This window comes from Triturus cristatus, chromosome 6 (assembly GCF_964204655.1).
Source record: "Triturus cristatus chromosome 6, aTriCri1.1, whole genome shotgun sequence".
NCBI classification, from domain to species: Eukaryota; Metazoa; Chordata; class Amphibia; order Caudata; family Salamandridae; genus Triturus; species Triturus cristatus.
The window spans coordinates 1246642249-1246667904 of NC_140589.1; the positions used below are offsets into that span (position 1 = coordinate 1246642249).

A 25656-nucleotide genomic window follows, 5' to 3' on the forward strand; every position below is an offset into this window, starting at 1 on the left:
CGCCGACGATATTCTCTTGTACCTCACCTCCCCGCGTGAATCCCTTAACGTCCTGTTCGACGTCCTCACCTCTTTCGGTAAAAACTCCGGTTTGATCATTAATTGGTCTAAATCGTGTGTGTATGTTATCTCTGGTGGCCTTCCCCCCTTACCGAATAGGATTCCCATTCACATTTCGAAATCCGGTTTCAAGTACTTGGGGGTCTACGTATCGTTGGACCCGGCGGTCCGCCACGAGCATAATCTCCTTCCTGCTCTCCGGCGATTGAAGTTGGACGTGGCTGGGTGGCGTAGATTGCCGTTGTCGCCACTTGGTCGAGCGGCCCTTTTTAAAATGATGTCCCTGCCCCGATTTCTCTACGCACTCCAGAACTCCTTTGATATTATTCCAGCGGCCTACTTCCGGGAGGTGGAGGGTTTACAGAGGAGACTTGTTTGGGACGGTCACGCACGCATCGCTCTCGCAAAACTGACTCTCCCCTGGTATGACGGGGGCATTGCGCTCCCGGACATCAGGAGGTATTATTGGGCCTCCCAGTTGTCCGCCATCAACCATGCTACGTATGCACCCGGTCCAAATCCGGCTTTCGAGATGGACAAATATTAGTTGCCTGGTGGCAACTTCAACAGAGCGCTCTACTCTCGGACAGTGGGGAGGAATCTAACGGGACCCACTAAGATTGCGGTACGTGTGTGGAAGGATGCCAATGTGGCCATGGGATGGAATGATCGATTGACACGAGCGACCCCTTTGTTTGCTTCGGAACGATTGGGATGCCTCTGGACAACGAAAGGTTTTGAGAACTGGGATACGATTGGCATTAGCAGAGTGGGTGATCTTTGGGTGAAAGGTGCGGTCAAGTCCTTTGCGGTGCTTCAGAGCGAGTATGAGTTGAGTGAGAGGGAGTTCTTCAGATATGCACAGGTTCGCCACGCTTTGCTGTCGGTCTTCAAGGCCGGTACCACTGTCCCTGTGTCTTCCCCACTCGAGGACCGTATACTTGATGGTCATCTGCCCGATAGTACGATTTCCCTGATTTATAAGAAATTAATCAACAATTGGGCGGATCTCCTTGTGCGTCTTAGGGTGGCCTGGACCGGAGACGGGTTGGAGTTGGATGACGAAGACTGGCAGTCCGCACTGTCCTCCCCGAAAGAGGTTGCCATTCCCGCCCGTCTCCGTCTCGTCCAGCTCAAAATTCTTCACCGAGTTTATGTGACGGGTCCTCGTTTGGTTGCTATGGGTTTTTCTTCGGATGGGTTGTGTAGGCGCGGATGTGGAATGAGCGCCACCTTCCTTCATATCCTTTGGGAGTGCCGTGAGTTCGCGGCGTATTGGCACCGTGTGCATGCTGTAATGGAGTGTGTCACTGGGGTCGCTCTGTTGCCTGAGGCTCGTAGATGTCTGTTGAATGTGTGGGAGCCGAATGATTACGACGTTGCCCGGGCCCGGTGGGCGGCACTTGGGAACATGATTGCAAAAAGGGATATTGCGCAGCTTTGGGGTTCCCGACGGCCTCCCACCGTGTCAGTATGGAAGGAGAACATGGACTGGTGAATGTTTAGAGAGAAGACGGTCTATCTGGCTAGGGGCAAGCCTAGGGCGTGGAATAAAATTTGGGGCCAGTGGAACACCTACCGAAGTAACATCTGTACGCCCCCCTTTGAGGACACTCCAGACATTTCTCTGTCCCCCTGATCCTGCGGTTCCTAGAATACTGTACTTCTTTTGCTGATTGTCCTGACTTCCCCACTGCCCCCCCCCCCCCTGGTCATCTCTATTGTCCTCCTGATTCTCTACCTGGTACGATAGGTCCCCCCCATCGAAGTTCGACACCGTTTAGAATGTTTCTCACCTTGAGTGTTGTTTTGTTGTTCTTTTGTTTGTTCCTTTTCTTAAACTTTAAAATATTGGTATCCTGCCTATCTTCTGAGTTGCCGAGTATATATCCTGTAATTCTGCTGGACCTCTGGGGATCAGTCGCTGCTTTGTGACCTTAAGCAATTGATTTGCATATACTAGCGGCCAGCCCTTGTGGTTGTAGGCCCATATTTGTAATGATGTTGTTTTGCACAATAAAGTTTTTCACAAAAAAAATAAATAAATAAATAAAAAACACATATTGTGAGTCAGGATTTAAATTTCCCTTATCTGTGGCAGACCACACTTTCATTGCTGCCCGGTGGTCCTATTTCTTTTGTGCCACTTTCAGCCGGCCATAGCTTTATAGCCCGCATTACTTTTTATTTTGCATTTCCTGTTACCAGTATAGCTCAAGTGCTGTTAGCTAAATATATGAGACTGGATGACGGAGCCATAGATGAAATTTGGTCATTTGGCAACTGAAGATTGTGTAACACTGACTATAGTAGATTTTGCTTCATATTTTGCTTTGCACAAAATATGGTAATGATTAGTTTTGTATTATAATTTACCATTAATATCAGCTTTATTCTATGGGAGCAGAGATTATATTAAACAGTAAAAGAAAGTTGCTTGTTTGTCCACCTTTTTTGGGCGCCATCCACTGAAATAGCTTAGTGATGCCAAAGTGAGTCGTATACTACAAGATCTGATAACAGCCAATCCACTAATTCACTAACTCTTGAGCAGTGTCCACATCAGTACCATATCTTTAACTACATAACTTTGTACATACATGTCTGTGGTGGTGGGAGGGTTGTGTGTGTGTATGTGTTTGTGTGTGTGTGTACATGTGTGTGTGTGAATGTACATATCCAGTAAAAACATTAACACTTTGGCTCTTCATTTTTTCATTGCTTATGGTTACCCGTGTGTAGTCTTCTGTGTTATGCACCTGACATTGTAGAGTAACCTAATGGCTCTTAACTAGTCTGTGTTAAGGTAAACCCTTACTCCAGACGAAGAAGAAAGTCTATGCTACACATGATTTTATGGGTAGATGTCTGAAAAAGTGTACTGGTTGACCATATTGCTTTCACTGTGGGAAAATACAAAGAGTCATGAGCACAGCCTGGCACTGGAGTGGCATACAAAGAAGTTCAGCTGTGGCTTAGACTACACAGGAATACATTGCTTGCAGACTCAACTTGAGCCTTGCGAAGTAGCTCCCCAGCTGATGATTGCACAACTTATTACTTCTTAATGGGGTTGACTGGCTGCCATAACTGTCTCTGGAGTCATTGCCAGCATTTATCGCTTCCATTACCGGAAAGCATTTGCATGGCCTCTTGCCTAACACAGTTCATTTGTGTGGGACTAACATTCCTTCATGACTCAAAGGCATGCTCTAATTATAATATACTATGCAAGGGAGTCTAGGGTCTCAGTAGCTTATTTGGGCATCTATTGTACTAGTGAGGAGAGCCTCTTTGCATGCCTGCTGTAACTTAACCTCCTATGTCACAGAAAGACTAGTATAACCCATCCACTAAATTAGTATCTCTTGTCCTTTCTACTAAGAATCATTACCATGTATTGTGTGATTAGATTCGCTCTTTCCTGAGTGCAGGCACTCATTTTCACAGATAAAGAGGCACACCTCAACACCTACAAGTTTAATTTTTTAAATCACCTATATTGTAACCCCTCCCCAGATTACATGAATTATTTACCACATAGCCATATGATGTTTTCAGGCTTTGCCATTGGCACATAAGTTGTATAGAAACCAAAATAATAGAAAGTATTTTCAAGAATGTACCCTCGCCACTTATGGCAATACATCAAACACACAAAAGATACTGGGAGAAATGCGTCCAATTTGTGTAATCATTGGCAATCGCTCAGGGTAGCATTCCAACCCATTGTTCTTTTGCCCACCATGCCACCACATGTTGGAGCCAGCCAATTGCAAATCAGTCTTGACCGTGGTCCAATAGGAACAGTCCAGCCTGAACTGCCAGGAAAGGTAACCTCTGATTTGGGACACAGCAACCCAAGGCCGGTTTCGAACTAATTCAGGCTCTTTAATTAGACGTAGCTTAGCTCCAGTGGTAAAGTGTGCATGAGACCCACGTCTGGGCATACCCATGCCACTCAGGGTGTAACATCAAATGCACAAAAGGTGATGGAAGGAATGCTTGCAATTTGTCCAACCACAGGCAATCGCTCATAGTGGCACTACAGCCCATCATTCTTTTGTCCACCATGCAACCTCAGTTTTGACCCAGCCATATGCAAATTGGTCTTGACCCTGCTCCAATAAAAACAGTCCAGTCTGAACAGCCAGACCAGGCTCTCCCTGAATTGGACCACAACGTTATGTTATATCTATTTGTAAAGCGCAACAAATAACAGCCAAAGGTATCGCTTGGCTCTAGTACTCCTCAAGAAACAAGTAACCCAAAACAAAAACCACTTTGCCCTGGTTGGGGCTCTTTAGTTACTTCAGGAAATCATTCACAATTAAAGAAGACAAGTTGAGGAAGTCAACTAGTAACAAGGCCACACAGCAAAGTGTACCGTACCACATATTAAAGCGAGCCTCCGTTACCATCTTTACACCTGACATCTGGAAAACAATCTGTACGTCGTTAACAAACATGAGTTCTGGGTGTTGATAGTTTGTGTTTGCCTTGAGTCCAAAAAGAGCTCTTTCAGTATTAGATTGAACTATGACTATTTAAAGACTAGAGAGATTTCCCATTTTTAAAGCAAAATTAATTAAAGCTGATCACACTACGACTAAAAGTTTGACACTGTCTTTTAGCAGAATTCACGAGTAGTATTTGTTAGTCACCCAGAGGTTTCTTGAGACTCAGTAATTACTGGAAATATGGGTGGAACCAGGAGGAAAATAATGTAAAAAAACAACTCCATCTCGTTTTAATGGGGACTGCCACATCTTTATTTACTATTGGCTGCTTATAGTGAGGAATAAGAAAGTCAGTTTGAAAGAGAGAGCGAAAATGCAAATGTAACACCTTTGCTGTTTTTTCCCCAGTCCTGGTTATCAAACTGCTTGCTGGAGCAAATGGAAACACGTATTTGTGACCTATGCTAGAGTATGCGGGACAAATTCGACTGAAGAATGAAAGTGTTGTTTATTATTACATTGTTGAGGTGTTGAGGGACAAGAGCTAATAGAAAATTTGCCTGAACTTAGCCAAGATAAAATGAGAGCTCTGAATGAAGAGTGAGTCTGCATTATTAACCTCAAGTCAGTACTATATACAAGCAGTATCAATTTGAATTAAGGTGTAAGCTAAAGACAAGTATATAGAGTAGTATTTAAGTAGTTTAAGAAAAATGGCATCTACATGTAAATTTGTAACTTAATTGTTGAGAGAATTCAGGACCAGTTCATGTTGAAATTTAAAAGTGACAAAACTGTAGGTGTCAAAAGCAATGGCAAGGAAAGGTGGCAGGGTAGAAAAAGTAAACAGAACATTGGCTACAGAACTGCTCAAGATCACAGGGAGGCAGAGGAGAAAGGGGATCCAAAGGGGAAGATCTGCACAAAGGAACAAGAAAGTCAAAGCTCAGAAAGAACAGACACTCATGAGGCAATTTGGCAATTGGACCTAGGATGGATGTGCAAGACATATATATAAAAACATTAACTATAAAGGGGATGTGGGATAAATCACTTGGGAGCTCCATACAAAAAGTCACTGACTGAAAATACCAACATATAGGATATACATGCAAAGTCAGGGTGTGTGGAGCTGACACCTATGGTAATGTTATAAAAGTAACTTATGACAAACCTCTCAGAAAACAAGAAACACCGCTTAGGTTGTCAGCTGTGCCCATGAATCCAGACAATCAAACAGAAACATACAGGGCGGTAACAACAAGGGTGCAGAACTTAATACACAATCATGATAGACAAGAAGCTAGCAAAGAGGAACGTTTAACAAGAAATAAGAGAAAACAAAGGGGCACACTTGATAGAAAGCAAGAAAATCACACAGGAGAAATGGAAGGTGAGACAGAAGGTATAGGATGGTAACACATTAGAAACTGGGCTAGGGTAAATGGAAAGAAAGGCAGGGACTGGTAAAAATGAACTACAGAAAGAAAGTGCAACGATCAAGGATGTGCTAAAATAGTACTGACTTAGCAATCAGGAAGCAAGGTAGCACTGCAGGCAGTGCTAGTTCTAGGAAAAAGGATTAACTAAAGTTCAGCAAACAAAGGGTCAGTCAAACAAGAACACAGTTACAATGACCTGCACTGGTCTGAAGAAAACTGGTGCTTAAAAGAGCTCACAGCCATGCCTCAAGTGTGAGCAGGCTATTACCTGCCAGCCACAAGTGTACTGAATTCATCCGCCCATTCTAGACCTGCAGGTATGGAGAGGAAGCAGTGATCAAGGAATTCTAGGTATTGAAGTTTCTAGCAAGAGTAGGCTGCCACCAAACCTGGCATGGATCTGGGATGAATGGAATTTTCAGAATAAAGTCTGAAAGTCTGGAAATCAATATTTGCATATGGTGGAAAGTCCTGAAGCTTATTATAACAGTGGAAAGTCACAAAGATAGGTCCTCTGATGGTGAGCACGAGAGCACAGGGAGCAAATTGTGACAATGGATGAAAGATGAACTCAAGTGGTCATTGCAGTGGTAAAGAGAGTGGAACACATGGTTATATGTATTTTATTTAATTGAATAGTGAGAAAGGTAGCATGAGCGTAATTGAAAGTCCAGTAAATGAGGTTGTGAATGTAGTAACACGAAGTGTGAATGTACATGAAAAAAGAGGTTTCATTGGTGAGTGTTTTTGATGTGGTGATCAAGACCACAAAGCCAGCACAAAAGAGTGTCCTGCAATTCTGTTTTTTTGTAATGAGTGTGGAAAGAAAGGTCACTTCTACAAGTGCTTCAGAAATAAGTTGAAAATGAACAGACACGATGTAAAGGAGGTTTCATATGATTCTATTCCAGATTGATGGAGTGAACAAATAACACCTACCTAAGTGATATAATAGAAATTCATGCAGTAAAAACTAAGGGACATATTCACAAGGACTTATCTCCGATTTATCTCCACCTTAATGCAACAAAAGTGGAGACAAATGTAACACCCCATTTACAAGCAGGTGCAAACCGCAGACACCGCCAGTATTCCCGCAATAACTGCCCCAAAATCTAACACCATGGCGGATACCACCAACTAACTCTAATGAGATGCAGAGTAGGCGTACCCATGCAAAAAACACGAAAAAACAACAACACACTTTCACAACGAACTGCCAGAACTGCGAAGCGAACTAAAAACTGGCGATAAGCCGCGGTGGCCGCAGGTATTTAACACCTGCCTCAAGCACCGCCACCACCCCCAGGACCCGGACTCGCCCCCCCCCGGACTACCACAGAGGCAGCGTAGAGTAAGACAGCAGACCTCCTGAAAACACACCACTCTCACAGACCTAACGCCCGTGGAAGTCATTGCCCACTACAGGCTCAAAAGGACAACCATTCTTCGCATCATGACCCCGATCGCCCACAGGTTGTTGGTCCCAACACAGCGGAGGACCAACATCCCACCTCAGACAAAGCTGCTGGCTGTGCTGCACCAGTTGGCCTCTGGTACCTTCCAACCAAAAACTGCCAGAGTCAGAGGAGTCTCACGGCCAGCCCTATCAAAGTTCATCATACCCATCCTGGATGCCATCCTCAGCTTCATACCTCAGTACCTTCACTTTCTCAACACTGCGCAGGACCAACTGGAGACAAAGCAAGGCTTCTACGCCATAGCTGGACTCCCGGCCGTGTTGGGGGCAATTTACTGCACACGTGTTCCACTTGTGCCCCCTGCGGATACTGCACACCACTACCACAACAGAAAGCACACGCATTCCATCAATATGCAGGCAATAGTGGACCACCGGGGACTCTTCACCAATGTCGTCCCCAACTACCCAGGCAGTGTGCACGATTCCTTCATCTTCCGACAGTCCATCATCAACCAGAGCTTCCAGGATGGCACATATGGAACTGGACTGCTCATTGGTAAGTACCAAATCAACACACCACACATCCCACAGCCAATAACGCACAAAGCACATCAGTGGGGATGCACACATGACCAAGCCACATTCGACATGTCAGACTACACGACCACCTACCAGACACGACTACACCACTCCATGGTTGTCCGGGGCTACTCCCTGAGGGCTGGCTTACACTCACCCCACACACAGCCAGCACAGGCATCACTGACTTGGTGGGTCTGCCATCACACCTGCCGAACCAAGTATTGACTCTTTTCTCCCTGCACTGTCACAGGTGATCAAGGATATGCACTCTGCCCTTGGATGATGACACCCCTCCGAGACCCGAACACTCCCGCCCAGAGGCAGTACAATGCGGCCCACATACGCACCAGGGGCATTGTTGAACGCACATTTGGCGTGTTGAAGTCATGTTTCAGGTGCCTGGACGGCACAGGTGGGAAGCTCCTGTACAGCCCGGACGTCGTGTGCAAGATGATTGTTGCATGTTGTGTGTTGCACAACATCTGTGTCTGCACCAGGGCCCCATGGATCCCAGTACCAGACGTACCGAACAATGATGACGGTGATGGGGCAGGTGGGCCACATCCCACTGCAGCAGTGGCAGGAATGGCCCATAGGAACTACATCATTGACACCTACTTCTCATGAGCACGCCACATTGTGTCAGTCTGTGGCAATCATGGGACTGTAGTAGATGTCCAATTGCACTGCATGTTTGAATTAAACAATTTTGCAGGTTGACGTTTGGAATTGTGCATTGTCATGTTAGATATCCCTGGGGTTACGGATGTGATTTGCCTGGTTTTGCACATTTGCCGGTCCAGGTGTGTCCTGTGTTCAGTTGTGGAGGGGTTGCTGTTTGTACCGGTATGTTGCCAATGTCGAGGTGCACTTCTGCTTATTTTTTTTTGATTTTTTTTTTTATAAAGTGTTTTATTGAGTTTTTCCAACCAACGTACCAATAAATCACTGTTACATACAGTAGCATCTTATAAGACCCAACCATCAATGCGCATATCAGGAGAAACCAGTTCTTTAACATTTACTACCCTAACTCCCCCTCCTACCACCCTCTCTACCCCCACCCCCCCTCTGTCAGCGTACCCGCGTCAACCCCTCTTAGGTTTAGACATTAAGCACCCTGGTGTCTGAGACAGCCTAGCTCAAAGCAATAGAAAAGACATCATCAATGTTCTCACAGGACCGGAGGCTCCATATTCCCACCCATATACACTTCATGCTCCCCCCCCGACCACCCGAGCGCTCCTCAACACTTTGTGCGGACATAGACCCCTCAAAAGCATGCCTAAATGGCCTCATCCGGCGCAGTCTCCCCAGCAGTCCCAGAGGGCCCCACCCCGGATCCCATACTCCTGTCAACGTCTACAGAATCCCTGTCCTCCTCATCCAGCTCCTCCAAAGAACGAAGCCCCTCTACCAGCGCTCCCCACGCCCTTGCCGCATCCAGCGCCTGGTCATTAGCCGCCCGCCGGGCCAGCTGCAGCCGAAGCGTCCCTTCGCTCCCCGCCCAGGACAAGAAACTCGCCTTCCACCTCCGAAAGCTCGGCCCAGCCTTTGCCTTCCAGTGCATGGTGAGCTCCCTCTTCGCCATTATCAAACCCAGATCATAGAATTTGCTCGTAATTTTAGTACTGGGGGTGTGCGGGAACCAAAGCAGAAGGCAAGTCCCCATCTCCGCTACCAGCTCGCGCTCAGTCACTCGATTCAGACACGCCACCACATCCGTCCAATAAGAACCCAATCCCCGACAAGACCAAAACATATGACCGAAATCAGCACCTTCTGCCCCGCACCGGGGGCATGGGGAGTGGGAACCTCCAAAGTACCGCAAAACTTTGACCGGAGTTAAGTAAGCCCTGTGGAGAGTGAAAAATTGGACCAATTGAAATCTAGCGTTGCATGTGCCCTTCCAGGCCCGTCGCAACAGCTGTGGCCATGTCGTCTCAGGGATGGGCCTACCAAGATCCCCCTCCCATTTACCCCGCAAGGCATCCAAGGGTGTAAGCTTCTCTGTGGACAGTCGCCTATAAAGACAGGTAATGGCCTTGAACGTACCTGCCGCCATAGAAGGTGCACTTCTGCTTATGTGCATATGCTGCAAGGTGGGTGTGTCGTTTCAGCGGATCAGATTTGTCTGCCACTGGTCTCTTTCTTGCGGTGTGCCTGCTGGTTCTGTCCTTCCACGGTGCTTGGATGTTGTGGTGTGCATGTTGTCCTCTGCAGTTTGCCAGGGTGCATCCGTGGTACTCCGCTGTTGCTGTATTTTGTTAAGTGGCATTTTCCGTATGTTGTTCTTGTGCTTGTTCCCGCATTGCGCATGAGCATTTCTGCCCTTGCGCTGCTTATCCCTGCTTTCCTCATCGCGAAAGGGCTCATCGCAGGTTTTCTGGTGTTGTGGTTTGTGTTTTTATCTCCGTCAGGGTTGTTGTATCGCGGACATTGTCCATGTTATGTGGTGGCTATCGCATGGTACTGCCTTGTTGTGAATTCCACGTTGACACAGGGTTATTTTTCCGTGATGGGCTGCGATATTGAAAGTTGGTTTACACTACTCTTGCGGTAGTTATCACACGTTCTTATGAATATACCTCTTAGATGAGATTTGATTTATGTTCTCAATAAACCATAATATCTAAAGACATTTTGATAAATATTTCAGAGATAAGGTGAAATTATGCAAAATGGATGTGAGACCCTTGGGTTATGGTGATGCGCCTAGAAAAATGTTGGGTTACTTAAATGAATATCTAGAGTGAAGAGCAGCTTTATGTTAGGGAAAGTTTATGTATCAATCAAATGTGATAGCTTGATTAGGTGGCCCCCCTAAAATTATTGGGTGTCACTTTGAATTTAAATGTAGGTTCAGATTCAAGAAATTGTAGACCGTGGAGCAAAGTTTGAAAAGGTGGTAAAGCATGTAATTCAAAAAGAATTGTGGTGACTCATTGAGTATAAACACAAGATAACATTATGAAAACATGCTGTACCATTGGTTGCAAAAGTAAGATTTATTACTTTGAGTATGCATGAAAATGTAAATATAGAATTGGAGTGACTAAATGATATTGGTGTGATAGGACCGAGGCTTCTGATTAGGTAGCCATGTAGTAGCTGCGAAAAAGGCCAATGGTAAAATTTGCACATAAATGGAATTAAATGCATTAAATCAGGAAGAAATAGTTGATACATTTCTCCTTACAAATATTGATGAAATTGTCACGACTGTTTTTTGTTGGGGCCAGGTATTTAATATCACTTGACTTGACCTTGGCGTATCATCAGGTGGAGTTGGGTGAAAGTTACAACTGCGTTTGTTACTCCCATGGGTGCATTCAGGTTCAAGAGGATGCCTTTTGGGCTAATTTCAGCATCCACTGTTTTTCAAAGAGTGATGAATACATTGTTAAAGGGTGTCCTTGGTGTTCAATGCTATCAAAATGATCTTCTAGAATTTTGGGGATCTATTCAAGAACATGATGAGCAGATGTCTGGTATTGGCCAAGCCTATGCAAGCTGGCCTAATGTCAAAACAAGAGAAGTACAAGTTTGGTATTTCTGAAGCGAATAATCTGGGTCACCATATTTCAGGTTCAGGTGGGTTTTTTTTTTTACAAAACAAGGACATGGTGTATTCAGTAGTAAGAATGAAAGAACCGTGCCATAAGGATGAGTTAATTTCCTTTCTGTGCATGCCAGAATACTACAGTAATTTTATAAAGAGTTATGCAGACAAGTTGGCTAGTATAAGGACGCTATTGCCTGAAAGAAAGTCAAGTTTCTGGGGGGGTGGGGGGGGGGGGGGAAGGTGGGGGAACATGTCAGGAAGGACTTGATAAATTGAAATGTGATTTGAATAATGTACCAGATCTACAGGCGTTTCTACCAGGTGAGGAAACAACAATTGTCACCGGTACTAGTTCAAAGAGTGTGGTTGCTATATTGTTATAGAAAAGGTATTGAGTAAAATGGTTAGTTGCTGTGCTTTAAGTTGTGTAAAAGAGTCAGAGTTTAAGCACTCTGTGATCAAAAGAAAAGCGTTAAAGATTAATTGGGCTTTAAAATATTTTAGGTATCTTGTTTGGCGAACCACCTTTAATATTTCCACTAATCACAAATCTTTGAAGAAAGTGTTTAAGAAAAAAGGATTGGATTACATTTTGTTGGGGTAAGAAGTTGGGTATTACCTTTCCAATAATACAGTAATATAGTTCAGTATATACCTGGTGTGAAAACATTCTCACCTGAATGTTTGTGACAGTTAGTGTTGGGGGATGATGAAAGCGAGGTTGCAGAACAGTATGAGGAAGAGGAAGTCAGTGGTTGCAAAGTAACTCTTGGGGTGGTGAAAGAGTGCAAATTGGAATTAAACAAACATTGTGTATTGCCGAAGTTATTAGAACTAGTTTGATCTCGAGAGACATCAGATTTTGATAAAACATAGGGTAGGTTTGTTATTAGGGACAAGATTAATTCCCTCTCAGGTAGTTCATGAAAAACAATTGTTTCGGCTCATGAGGGTCACAATGATATTATCAAAACAAAAGAGGGAATTAAATTGAATGTTTGGTGGGCTGGGGTTAATTGGGAGGATTAGTGACTAGTGAGAGATTTATGGAATGTAATAACTGTGACAAGAAGTTAAAAATGAGATAAATTCCAAAGTTGTGTGGACATTTACCCGGCTATCACAGGCAGGTTTTAGCGATAGACTTAGTGGGTCTATTGAGGGAAAAGCATTCCACACCTTATCTGATTTTGCTAATGGATCTATATCCAAGATAGGAGGAGGTTTTTTGTGTTAGGGATATACCTTCAAATATTATCATAACATTTTTGCAGTTGTTTTCAAAAGGGAAAGTTATCCCAAAAGCATACTAGCTGAAAATGACACTCAATTGAGTTCAATGTAAGAATGTCTGAAGTCTTGTGAATCTGTACATAAGAAAAGCTCAATTTATAATCCTTAAACCAATGGGGTTGTGAAGAAAATTAGTAAAACATGAAAGGTAAGCATCTAGTTAGCTAAACTATTTGGATTGGAGAAAAAGGTTACAGGAGTGCATCACTGTATATTGTATGTTTCCTTCAGCAAGCACACGAAAACCCCCATTTGAATTGTTCCAAGAGAGATCCTCGTGCACACAAACCTGTGAGGGGTGGATGGAGTAGGACACAGGTGCTAAATTTAATCATGAAAGTGAGTAGAAAATGAACAGGGAATGCAGATCAATAGGAATAAGTACTTCAACAACAAAAATAGAGTGAAAGACCTTAGAGTTATTTTGGGTGACTGTGTGAAAGTGGAAGCTCCTGTTAGTTATTAAAGTTTGTCAAAATTTACAAAAGTGTTGAAGGTAACAACATTGGTTAGGGATTTGGTGAAAACTAATGATGGGGGTATATAAAACAAGAGTCGCATAGTAGTAGTTCATTCTCCAGCTTCAGGTTCTGAGGGGGAAAAATTGGTCTGTTGTTTGTCATGGTGAAATGGGGGTGAGGGACCACTGCGAGGATGGAAGAGTGTCTAGCAGGTGTAGGAGAAGTGGGAGATTGCACTAAAGTTATTTGAGAGACTATATTTTTCGTGTGTGTGAGCATATGATTTCTTTTGATTTCAGTATATCGTTTAAATCAGTTCTAATTTTCTTGTATTTCATTCTGATGGGCATGTTTTAAAATAAGTTATTTGAATTTTATTCAGGACACAAAAAGTTTTCTGTTGCCTAATTGAGGCTAATGGTGTACTTAATTAATGGAGGAAGAAGTGTGGTATGTTGATTTCCTATTGTAAATACTTTCCATATAAATATGTACTAACCTTGGAATCTTCTAATGTAAGAATGGAATGTTTGTTTTCAAGGTGATGGGTGACAGTTATAGTGGAAGCCGAAATAGATAGGGTGCTCAAATACAAGTTTTCCTGCATCCAAGCATATTGTTGGAGTTTCTTTCAATTGCACAACTTGCCATCAGCTAATGGTCAACTCTAAATATCTCCAGTTGTCAAGAGTTGTCTTATGCTTCTGCAATTAACCCCGTGCCTTTTGATAAATTGTTTCCCAGGGTGCACAGACAGGAGTGTTGAATCCCAGTTAAGGACTTGTTAGCAAAGCACATCATCTTAAGGTGATGTCTTTTCTTACAGCAATCCAGTAATGGTGTTATATGTATAGATTTTATAAAACAAGTTATGATTGGATAATGAAAAGTTCTCTCACATTTCAATTATGAGACAGGAATAAATTATGAATAAATTATGCATCAAAATATGTACTTCTAAAAGCAAATCTCTGTTTAGCACATACCTGGCAGGAAAATATTTTCAGTTTCATATCATCAACAATATTTTAGGAAGAATCTTACAGTTTCCACCTTCCCCTGCAGAAAACGTGTTCTGCATTTAGCCATTATCAGTTTAATAAGATTAAATTCGGGTGGAATTTGTTTATGTAGTTGCGCTTTGGTATACCATAGAAGCAGTGTAAATTTCACACCAGGGAACACATATTTAAGGGATTATTTGTAGGGGTGGGCGGAATTTGCGAAAGTGACTTTCGCAAATTATCGTGAAAATGTTACAAGTCTCCGCAAACACGCGGAAATATCGTGAAGATGCAGAAGTTTTTTTCCCGCCCGTTCGCGGTATTTTCTGCATGGTCGCGGCTCGCCAACTTACCCATGCGGTTGCTTGCGGGCGCGGCCATCTTGTTTTCACTCTTCTCGCGGTGCATGATCGCGAGAAGAAACACGTGATCGCGCGACCAATAACATTACTGCGGGCGCGAACTGTCGCGAGACAGCGCAAATGGCTACCAACAATCCAACATCTTGTGGAGAACGCGACCGGATCGGGAAAACTTGTCGGCGAACGCGGGGATTCAGGTAAGGCGATTGCGTGCGTGCGAGAATGTATTATTTTACAGTGCAAGCAAGAAACAAATTATCGCTAAGCTGCGAAATGCGGAAATTTTGACATTTTTGCGCTCTCCGCGGAACGCAAAAATGTCAAATTATCGCAATTTCTGCGAGCGGAACGGAAATTTAGCCCAGGCCTAATTATTTGTAAGATGGGCTAGCAAGAAAGATGCAGTCTAAGTTCCAAACTTTAGTTTCAGACTAGCTATCTCAGGTAATTATTATGCTTAGAATAAGACATTGGCAACCCTGTCAATGATTTACCTGTCAATGGAGCATTCAGTATTGAGCCACTGTCATTAAGTTTGAGGTGGCCCCACCTCAGAAACAGAAACTGCAGATAGAAAATCCTGAGAGTATAAGCCACACTCACCATAGTTGCTAAAAAGGAGGCTGGCAGTTCCAGAATTATTGAATTGTTTACCTCCGTTAATAGGTGGATCGCTTCATTCCTTGCTGTGGCATCAACCTTGTTAGACCGTTATGCCACATGGCATTCAGGTGCTTTTCTCTAGGGGAATGGCTGTCACTTCGGTGGAGGTCCATTGTTTCCCGCTTTCAGAGATTTCTCTTACTGCCTCTTGGACACTCCATTATTCCTTTGTCTCATATTTTAGATGGAAATACCTACCACTCTAAATGTTGGCGCTGGGCCCTCTGGCCCATTCTCTAGTGATTGCTATCTGATTTGCTTAAAAGTGTGTGGACATGATTTTGCAGTATTAGGCTTTCTGTGGCTATTTTTGAAGTCATAACTAGCCAGGATTTGGTACCTAATAATTGATCAGTCAGATGAGGAAGAGGGATATGAACGTACTGTCCTGATTTATAAATCTTCATTACTTCTATTCCTACTCTTGCTTATCCAGTTGATTACATAACAACTGCTCAGCCAAAGTTGTTGGTTTGGATAGATCTGGAGGATGCTGTGAGCACCAGCCCCCTTTACATCATCCAGTAAGCTGGGTGAGGCTCGCACTCTCAGCATTTGATATACGGGGGTTCTGTTTCAGAAATAGGGCCACCTCATCATAATTAGTAACTGGAAAGAGGAAGAATAGAACAATGAGAAACCAGGATCACAGCAAGAGATCCGGGCATACATGTATTACATATTAAGCCTCAGATTTTATGCAGATGATGTCATCTGGAGCACATAATCCTTGAAGCTGAAAATGAGGGAGGAGCATTGTCATATGACTAGTACAGTGACTCCCAAACTGTGAGTCATGACCCACTGGTGGGTCCAGAGCTGATTTTTAGTGGATTGTGAAAGTTCAAGCAATACATAAAGATACCTTTAAATTCTCTGTATATCTTGTCACATCTGTTGCACTTTAGGGCAGAAGTCAAATGTCAAGCTATGTTTTCTAACAAATTACTGCTTATTTATTTAACATGGGGATTGCTGTTTACAAATTTCTCTTACTTTGCACTCATAGAAATACAAATGAAGTGAATTAAGTGATAATCTTGCAGGGGAACAGGACATGTGAAAGGAAAGGCTGCAGAATGTAATTTATTTTGGAACAAAACAAAATGTAAATACATGTAAATTAACTGTTCACATTCAGCTGCTATGAAAGCAGGGATGAAACACAATTGTTTTGTTATTTTGAAGTGTGATGGAAACAAAGATTTTGATAGAATCAAAACAAATCAAGACATTTTATCCGGCGAAGCACAAAGGATAAATATTCACTGAAACCACCCATTATCATTATCATTTGTTTGCAATATTTTTATCAGTAAACCTGTATGCGTGTGCAAATTCAGTGGCCATTTCAATTGAAAAGGTGCTATCTTGAATTGACAGTGCACTTCCACACAATGCTTTAGTTACATTAAGAAGTCGCCGGCCTCATGTCCTTTAAAGCTAGGTGGGTCATGAAATTTTGGCATTCTACAAATTGGGTTGTGATTCTAAAATGTTTGGAAAGCGCTGGACAAGGGAAATTGGCTACACTTCCTACATCCTGAAAGGTGCAATGATTGATGCATTGAGCCCCACATTTTAAATTCAATGATGATTTGTAACAATAAACCTACACATTGGGATACTGTGCAAGAGTAAAGAACATGAGTTCGAAAGTGTTTTGCAAGTCTGGGACTGCTTCAAGGGAGATCAAGTCTCAGCAGGCAGAAATGACCCGGATTCTGGAGTCAAAAGGGATCCAATATGAGTATGTTGATATCTCCCAGGACAACAGCTTCCTTGAAGAAATGAGGACCAAATCGGGGAACCCAAAAGCTGTCCCTCCCCAGATCTTCGATGGAGACCAGTATTGTGGGGATTGCGAAATGTTCAAGGATGTCATTGAATGTGCCACTATGACTGAGTTCCTGAAGTTGATTAAAGACTGACTGCATTCCTACCTGGCAAGATCCCAGTTCTGCGACTCCTGAGCTGTCTCCACATTCCACTGGAACTTCATCTTACCCTGCGCTATGCATGTCACAGCGTGGTGGAGCCAGATGGTGCTGTGCATTCTGTCTGCCTAAATCTTTCAGCCTCTGCAGCTTCCAGTGTCACCTGTCTCCCAAAAAGCTATTAATTCCATTACAGTTGAGGGACCCATAAGGGCAGACTATTCAGTTCTGTGTTGCTTTGCTGGATGAATGACCTTCATATTCTAATGTGTTAATTACCATTTCCCTCCTCCGGGTAAAAATGTTAAAAACATGCACACGACTTTGACCTTCCCAGTCTTAAGTGCTGCTTAACTTGACAAGCCCTTTGCTCTTGTGCAAGTCTGAAAAACCCACACAGTACCTGGCCACTCCTGTGGGTAAGCCCCTCTTTCCCTGGCCTGTCATGATTTGTGTATGCCACAGGCATTATAAATGCTGATGAGCCTGCCTTCTCCATCAATCTGAGTGTACACCCTTCCCCAGTAGTCCATACTCTGCTGCTTTTCTGATCTCTGGACCAATACACTTGGAATGATTCCTGCCAAAAGGGAAGTTGAAATTGTGGTTTGTCTTCCAAGCTGATAATAAATGTGATTGGACCTTGGTCCTTTGCCTTTTACAAAATAAATAAACTTACACATTTTGTTGTGCATTTGTGCAAGTAAGCTTAGAGGGTTTTTAGACTGTAGTTTGGGAGTAGCACAAACTTCCACCTTCATTTCAGTGACCACAACTTCAAGCGCTATGTTCACCATCTACGTCACTGACCTGCCCGTATATTGTTTCAGAAATATTGAAATGCAAATTTATCAAATGCAAAATATTGACTTGCACTATGTCGTCAAATTAAGGATACATGGAGAAGTAGGAGTTCACTATTCTAACTCTTCACAGAAGAGAAAAGTTGGATGAGGTTATTTTTCAGAACCCAACGGATCATATTGCGAGACTTTTCGTACTGTATTTAGCAGTGTTCCTATGCAGGTGACAGAGATATATATGCCGCTTTTGATAAGGTATTTGATCTTTGATTATCTTATTGAACATCCTTTTCGTGGCACTAAGAAGGTTTTAGACTCTTTATGGAACAGGGTTAATAGACTTGCGATTTACCATAACAAACCATGCTTTAAGGATTAATTTTATTTAGGTTTATTTTTATGGCAAAATGTGGAATAAATGATGGTTTATATTAACCTCAAATAAAGATCGATTCTATTTGATACTATTTAACGCCACATTGATTTATTTGGACGATATAGGGAAAATTTATATTTTGGATATCATATGTGTGCAGGTCGATATTTAAACCTTGATATGTTAGTACTACAACTGCCCACCTCTCACTCCACCTATGTCCCACCATGATGTTTGTCAATGCCATAGGCAAGCAAACTCTTGTAGAGGTTGGAAAGGGAGACATTTTTTTTTATCACCTCAGAAATAAAGAATAGATGAAACTAGATTAAAGGTATCGTATTGCCAGGGACTTACTGACTCAGCACAGAGCTGAGCGCCTAATTTTATTTGCTTGTAGGGCCATGTTTATTATTTTTTCACGCAAGGCAATGCAGCAAGACATCTTGCTGCGCTTCACTATGTAAAAGGTACAGGGCAAGAATGCACCATATTTATCAGGATATGACGCATTCTTGCACTGTCTTCGCTGGTGCACAAATTGCTGCTTAGCGCCAATCGCAGGGTGCAAGAGTTCCTGCGTTGTATTCACGATTATTTTTGTGCAGGAAGAGACACCTTCCTGCACAAAACAATCCTCTGAGTAATTTCCTCTTTACACGTGTGCTGCAGAATACAGCACACATAGAACGAGAAAAAAGCAAGGAGAAATAAGCCTTGTTCTGCTTTCCCTGGGGAGGAGTAGTATTTTGACACATTCCACTATTGGTAAATCTGGGAATGCACCAAAATCCATGGGTGGTTGCTTGACAACACCCACACTCCGCCCATGAAATGCCTCCCTGGTGCACAGTGATGCAAGGCAGTGACTTGCGCTGCATTTCGTTACTCCAGGTTTACCAAGCCAAGTAAGGTGGCCTTGGTAAATTTTATTCTAGGTTTGGCGTCGCCCTTGCGCTACCTTGCGTGGGATGCAAAACCCTAATAAATATGGCCCGCAGTGTCTAAAGTGAATTCATTTAATCCAATATTTCTTTGCGCTGGTCCTTTTTTCAGACCGTACAGCTCGGAAACAGTGAGTAAGGTTTCCCTCTTTCACTGTCTCTGCTGTGCAGTCTGAAAATGAAGCACTAACTCAAAAGAACATCGGGTCAAATGAAGCAGGGGAGACTTCCAAGCTGGCGCTCTGATGACTTCTGCATCTGCTCTCGACGCACTGCAGAGCAGCAGAAACGATGGGGCCTGCTCTGCAGCTGCCACAGCTGCCGAGCGGTCCAACATGTGAAGCAATAAGCTACTGTGTATCTTTATCTCCCCCCAGGCTGTAGTATTCCTTTTCATGATTTCCTCAACAGAAGCCCTGATAGATAGATGGCTGTAAAACCTGCCTGTGCGCTAGCCTTGCATCCGACAGGGGCGTGAAGCCGAACCGAGCAGGTGTTTTACATCAAGCCTTTCTCGCTCCTGTGCGTCTTGTAATCAACCTGCCGATTTGCCGTCACATTAGCAAGCAGAGCCTCCCCTCTCTCTCGGAAGGTGCCTCCAGTGGCTGAGCTAATGACCGGTTTGCCAAGCGAGAATGTCATAGAGTAGAGGAAGGCAGAACAGACCCATTCATCAGATGGCATTCCTTCGCCTAACACATAGCAAGTGTTTAGTTTGTTTGTGAGTGCTGCAAACAACAAAGCAGTGTCATACAGTCTGTTGTAGGGGGTGTGCTAAGTGGAATTCCCTTTGAATTTTGGATGCTTCAACAGTCTTAAAGATTCGCTTAACCCTTTTTGATGAGCATGTAATCTTTGTAAAGATGAGCTAACTTGAGACTAGAAAATCCTGCAAATTAAGGAAAGCAAGATAAAGAATCAGGGCAGGCCTTACACTCCTCCCTCCGCAGGCCAGCACCTACCCCCTCCCTGCCGTATGCGTCAATCCCCATGTGTGGCAATAGGCCAAGAGTTGCAGGAGTGGATGAATATTTTTGAATTTTCTTCTGTTTTTTTACAGGGTTTTCTAGTCTTTTCCTGGATTTGTGATGCAAACTCTAAGGGAATTTGTGAACTGTTTTAATTTTGATCATTATTTTATTTCCAGACGGAATCCCCACATGGTCTGGGGGTCTGGGTTGGTTCACGCTACCCCTTATGCCTTTTTTAGCTTGAAGCCTGCCTGGTTTGCTAAAGACAGCTTGGGGACTTTCAGAAAGTTGACCTAGGAGTGCATTCCACCCGTTGCTTACCATTGGCTTTGCGGTTTGTAACTTACATTTTCTAGCTTTCTATTTGCTGGCTTTATTTGCTTTAGGCTGTCTAGCTTGAGTTTGTCTCCCCCATTGCCCAAACCGTGTTTACTGTATTCTTACACAAACTCTCTTTCTGTAAACAGGCCTTTAAATCTTGTTCTTAGCTTATCACATTTGCTGTGCATTCAAAGACAGAGGTCCAATGTCAGGCTCTCTCTTCCAGGGAGCTTGGTGTTTATTTTACTACATCTGACTTCAAAGTCAGAGAATTTATGTGACAATCCTGCTGAATACCCATGTAAGAGGAGAGGGTGTAGTATGTTTTTTTCTAGCACACAGGAAAAAATGAACTGTGCTGATGTCTCCGAATATTTCAGTTTTAGTCCAAAGGAATCACATTTTTTTGTAAATCTAAAGTGTGGTGGTAACAAATATTTGAATACGATCAAAGCACATCAGTACACTAGGTGATGACATTTGCAGTCATTATCGTTTGTGTGCAGTTAAACCATATTTCAGTGCAAATGTAATAGTAATTTCAATTGAAAGTGTGTTGTCTGTAATGGCAGTGCGCTACCACACCATGTATACTCCACACTACCCCACTCTACTCTATGCCACACCACTCCATTCTACGACATGCTACTCTACACTACTCCCCTCCACTCCAAGACCCTCTGCAACACACCATGCCACACCAGATGACTCCACGCCATTCCAATCTAAGCCACTCGTGCCACTCTACTTTATGCCCCTCCACTCCACTCAATACCACCTACCCCATTTCCAATCTACCCCTCTCGATTCCAATGTACCCCACTCCATTCCAATCTATCCCACTCCAAAGTACCCCAACATGCCCCACCCACTTCACTTTGCTATAATTTACCCCAGTCTACATTACTCCAATCTACAACACTCCTCTCAATCTTCCCCACTCCACTCTACCCCACTCCAATCTACCCCATGCCAAACCACCCCACTCCAATCTACCCCACTCTAACCCAGTTTACCCCACTCCACTCCAATCTACCCTAATCTATTTCACGATGATCCAGTCTACCCCACTCCACTCCATTTTACCCCACTTTATTTACCCCACCCCAATTTACCTACCCCAACCCAACAGAATCTACTCCACAGCACTGAAGTATAAGCCACACTTCAATATATCTTACTTTAATCTACCCCATTGTAACCTAATCTACCCCACACTAACCCAATCTGCCCCTCTCCACCCCAATCTATCCCACTCTAACCCAATCTACCCCACTCCACTCCAATCTACCCCACTCCACTCAATCTGACCCAATCAAACCCACCTTAATCCACCTCATTCCAATCTACCCCACTCCAACCCAATCTACTGCACGCCACTCAAATCTACTCAACTTTGCTCAAATCTTCCACAGTCTACCCCACTCCAATATACCCCAATCCAGCCCACTCCACTCCAATGTATTTGACTCCTCTCCAATTTACCCTACTCTCCTCTACTACACCCCACTCAATGTACCCCAGTCCAATTTACCCCACTCCATTCCAATTTACCCCACGTCCTACCAAACTCCAGTGCAATCTAGCTCACTCCCCTTCACTCTAATCTACCCCACTCCACTCCAATCTACCCCATTCCATCACAATCTACCCCACTCCAGTCTACCACAATCTATCCCACTCCAAATTACCACATTCTACCCCACTCTACTCCAATCTATCACACTCCAGTCCACCCTATCTTCCCCACTCAGAAATAAATCTAAAAAATGCATTTCAAATATTCAGAAAAAGTTCTTTTAAACAGCGTTTAGAAGGGGTCCTACATTTTGCCTGAGTAAAAATGTTGATGAAATATCTCTATCACTCATGGAAAATGTACCCCAGTATTGCTGCTTTGATTCTCATTGAGAGAGGGCTGTTAATCCTGTTGAGACTGGCAAAGGGAGTTGCTGCCCCTATTTGGTTATAAATCCAGCATAAACACTGCTGGTTGGTCGTGTTTCACTTATTTAGTTTGCTTGCTGAAGGCAGACGAAATGTTAGGGTGGAATATCATGGGAAATGGGCAATAACCATAAGAATCGGATGACGAAGTCACAGTTCCAAGGAAATTTCCTATTTTCAGGGAAACCTCCATTTCTAAATTATAATCCAGCAGTACTCCTCCCCGCCTGCCTCGAATTACCAATGCTTTTATAAACAGTAATTCTTAGGGAGCAAGGCAGACTAGTCTCTTTTCTAGCCAGGTTGTTCATCGTTCTGTGTTGGGCATTAATAGGCTAATTATAACTGAAATCGCGAAAAACCTGAAAGCATTTATTAGACGTGCACTGTAAACAATGTTTTTAAAAGAGGCTGTATGGTTTATCTTTTTTTGTATGTTCATCTACTCGTTTAAACTACTATTGTAACCCGTGCCTAGCTTCAAGAGTGTGTGTTGCTTTTTAGGCTTAGCTAGACAGCACAGCTGTCTCAATACCTGTTGTTACCAGTTCTTTGAAATATTCATCGAGTGGACTTCACTCCCCAGAGTATTACTCTCTCAACTTATCCTATTGGCTTTTCGATGTATCATTCCATCTTCCAGGAACACCTTGCATTGGAATGCATGAGGAATTATTTTACATCTGAAAAGTAGACTCAATCATAACGTCGTTTGTCACATTCAGTCCTTTATCCCCTGTATGCAGGGCTGGACTAGCTGTAGCGGGCACTGGGGTTTCATCAGTGGGCCGCCAGGGTGGGGGGCGATTTTGGACCCCTGGGAGGCTGTTTTTTATTACTGGGACGGTTTTGCAGCATAGCTGCAATATCGGCCCCCTGTAAAAAAAGCGAGAGTGGTGAGACTGGAGTGGTGCTTCCAGCTTGCACCTCCCCCTCATGGACTAGCCGAGCTGTTTGCCAGGGCCGGTTTCTGTTCCCAGTTCTGCCCAGCCTGTATGATTGTATGTAAAAAGCAAACCTTTTTTGGGACTGTTTCTGTCTCACAGCATTCCCAAAACCATTAGGGCTGTCTTTAATGTGGAAAACAGCATTTGTGCATGCAACGTATTTAAACAGCATTTACGCAATAGCCATTGGCTTTGCTAATACTGGTAATGCTCCCAAAGATTCACGTGAAGGATATTGCTCCTTCTGCCATGTACAGTACCAAAACCACATTATTTTGACCCGTGCAACAATTCTGGTTATCTGTTTGATTTTACAGCTTATTCATGCTATCTTAAAAAACAGGAGCACTCTCTTCAGTGTCTCTCAGTCGCTTGTGCAGGGTGGTAACCTGTGGTTAAACTAAACTAACTGTTTCTTTTGCCCAAGACAAGCCCTTAGCAAATAATCTTCCAACGTAAGTAAGTATAACTAATTATAAAATACAAAAAATAAGCCAAATTTTTGTGGTCTGTGTACTTCGGGAGGAGGACTTTTAGCAGAAGAATTCCATTGAGGGTTTTCAGAAGGGTGCGGGGTTGTCATCTGATGGGAACAAGGAGAACATTTCATCATTGCAGATCCACTAACGGCAAATACCCCTCACTGTGGTGCCTGTACGCGTCAAAACAGGGTCAACAAGTAGTTCACTTGTTTAGGTTCTTGGACTGTAATTTGGTGCAGGGGGGATCTGTCGTGTCTCTGTTGCAATATGAAGCTGATTGTGAAGACATAAATGGATGTACTCCAATGAATTCAATTTATGTGGTGTCTAGCAGCAAACTAAAGGAACGTGGGGAATCACTAATACACACTTTTTTTCTAGGACCTACATTACGATGCAATATGGTTTGTGGTGTGATGTGCCACACCACACATCATATTGCATCTTAATGGAGGTTGTGGTGTGGTAAAATGATGCAGTGGCTTAAAATAGGAATTTACTATAGAACACATAGTGGTGATTAAGACTGAGAATGCTAGTTTGAACCACTCTGTCACAATGTTTGCCCGCGCATGCCTTGTGGTCTGATTAACTGTATTGAGATCTTGCGTGACATAAACCATGCAAATTAATCCCATTATGAATTGCCTGCATGAAGAGGGACCACTCCTAGTACCCAATGCAGGGTCTCTCAATTGTTACATCATCAATATGTAGAAAGATCCAAATTCCTGTTGTTGCTTCCTTTGTGCTGTTGTGTGCCGAGGAATAACACTGTATGTATGTAGCTCATGAGCAGTTTAGAAGATTTAGAATTTAAGACACAAATTCAGTAGTTTGTTTGTGGTTGAGAGTGCCAGCACAAATGAAGTTGGTGGACAGGAGCGGTCAGCAGAGCATAACTCTTAAGTCTCAGCACATGTCCAATCTTTCTTACTCTTACGTACAGTCTCCCTAAAAACTAACAATTCCTAATATTTCTTCACCCTGGGAATTACTGGGATATTGGTAAATCCGGGGCGGGTATATGATGAACAGGCTAATCGTGATGAGAGCTTTTCCTGTTAAAACTGTGCTTTTATTCACCATGTTATCGTTGATTTGTGCCCATTATTTTATTATTTTATCCAATTGCTATTACTGCTGACCTCGAATTAATAAAAGGTAGAGAGAACGAATTTGGAACAGATAAAGTTACAACAATTGAGCTCTTTTCACAGCTGCAAGAAAGTGGGAAATGATGACGAGGTCATGCTCAGTGCAATTCTAGTCCACTTTTTACAAACTCAATCTCAGACTTTGTGCTTCAAATCATACACTTGAGTCGACATGTTTGGATGTGTTTATTCTCGATTACTATTCTCTTTGAATGTGTTTATTCTCGATTACTATTCTCTTTGAATGTGTTTATTCTCGATTGCTATTCTTCAAGTGCTGGGCGTTGCTGAGCTTAGATTTGGTGATAGACTGCAGTGCACAAAATTGTTACTAGAAGTAAATTCAGGATAAATTAGCATTTTTTCCTGCTCCATTTTTTCTCCACAATAAGGTTTAGAGGCATTTGTTAATGCAGCTACTTTGCCTGCACAATTGTTTTAAGTGTATGTTTTCAA

At 43.1% G+C, this 25656-nt stretch overlaps 1 protein-coding gene and 1 pseudogene across 1 annotated transcript in view; both read left to right on the plus strand.

Annotated features, from left to right (window-relative positions):
* The window catches only part of LTBP1 (latent transforming growth factor beta binding protein 1), a 1238788-nt gene that overhangs the window by 711544 nt on the left and 501588 nt on the right, over window positions 1-25656 (plus strand). The gene's annotated exons all lie outside the window — the stretch shown is intronic.
* Window positions 16962-17246, plus strand: LOC146821255 (SH3 domain-binding glutamic acid-rich-like protein 3 pseudogene; annotated as a pseudogene).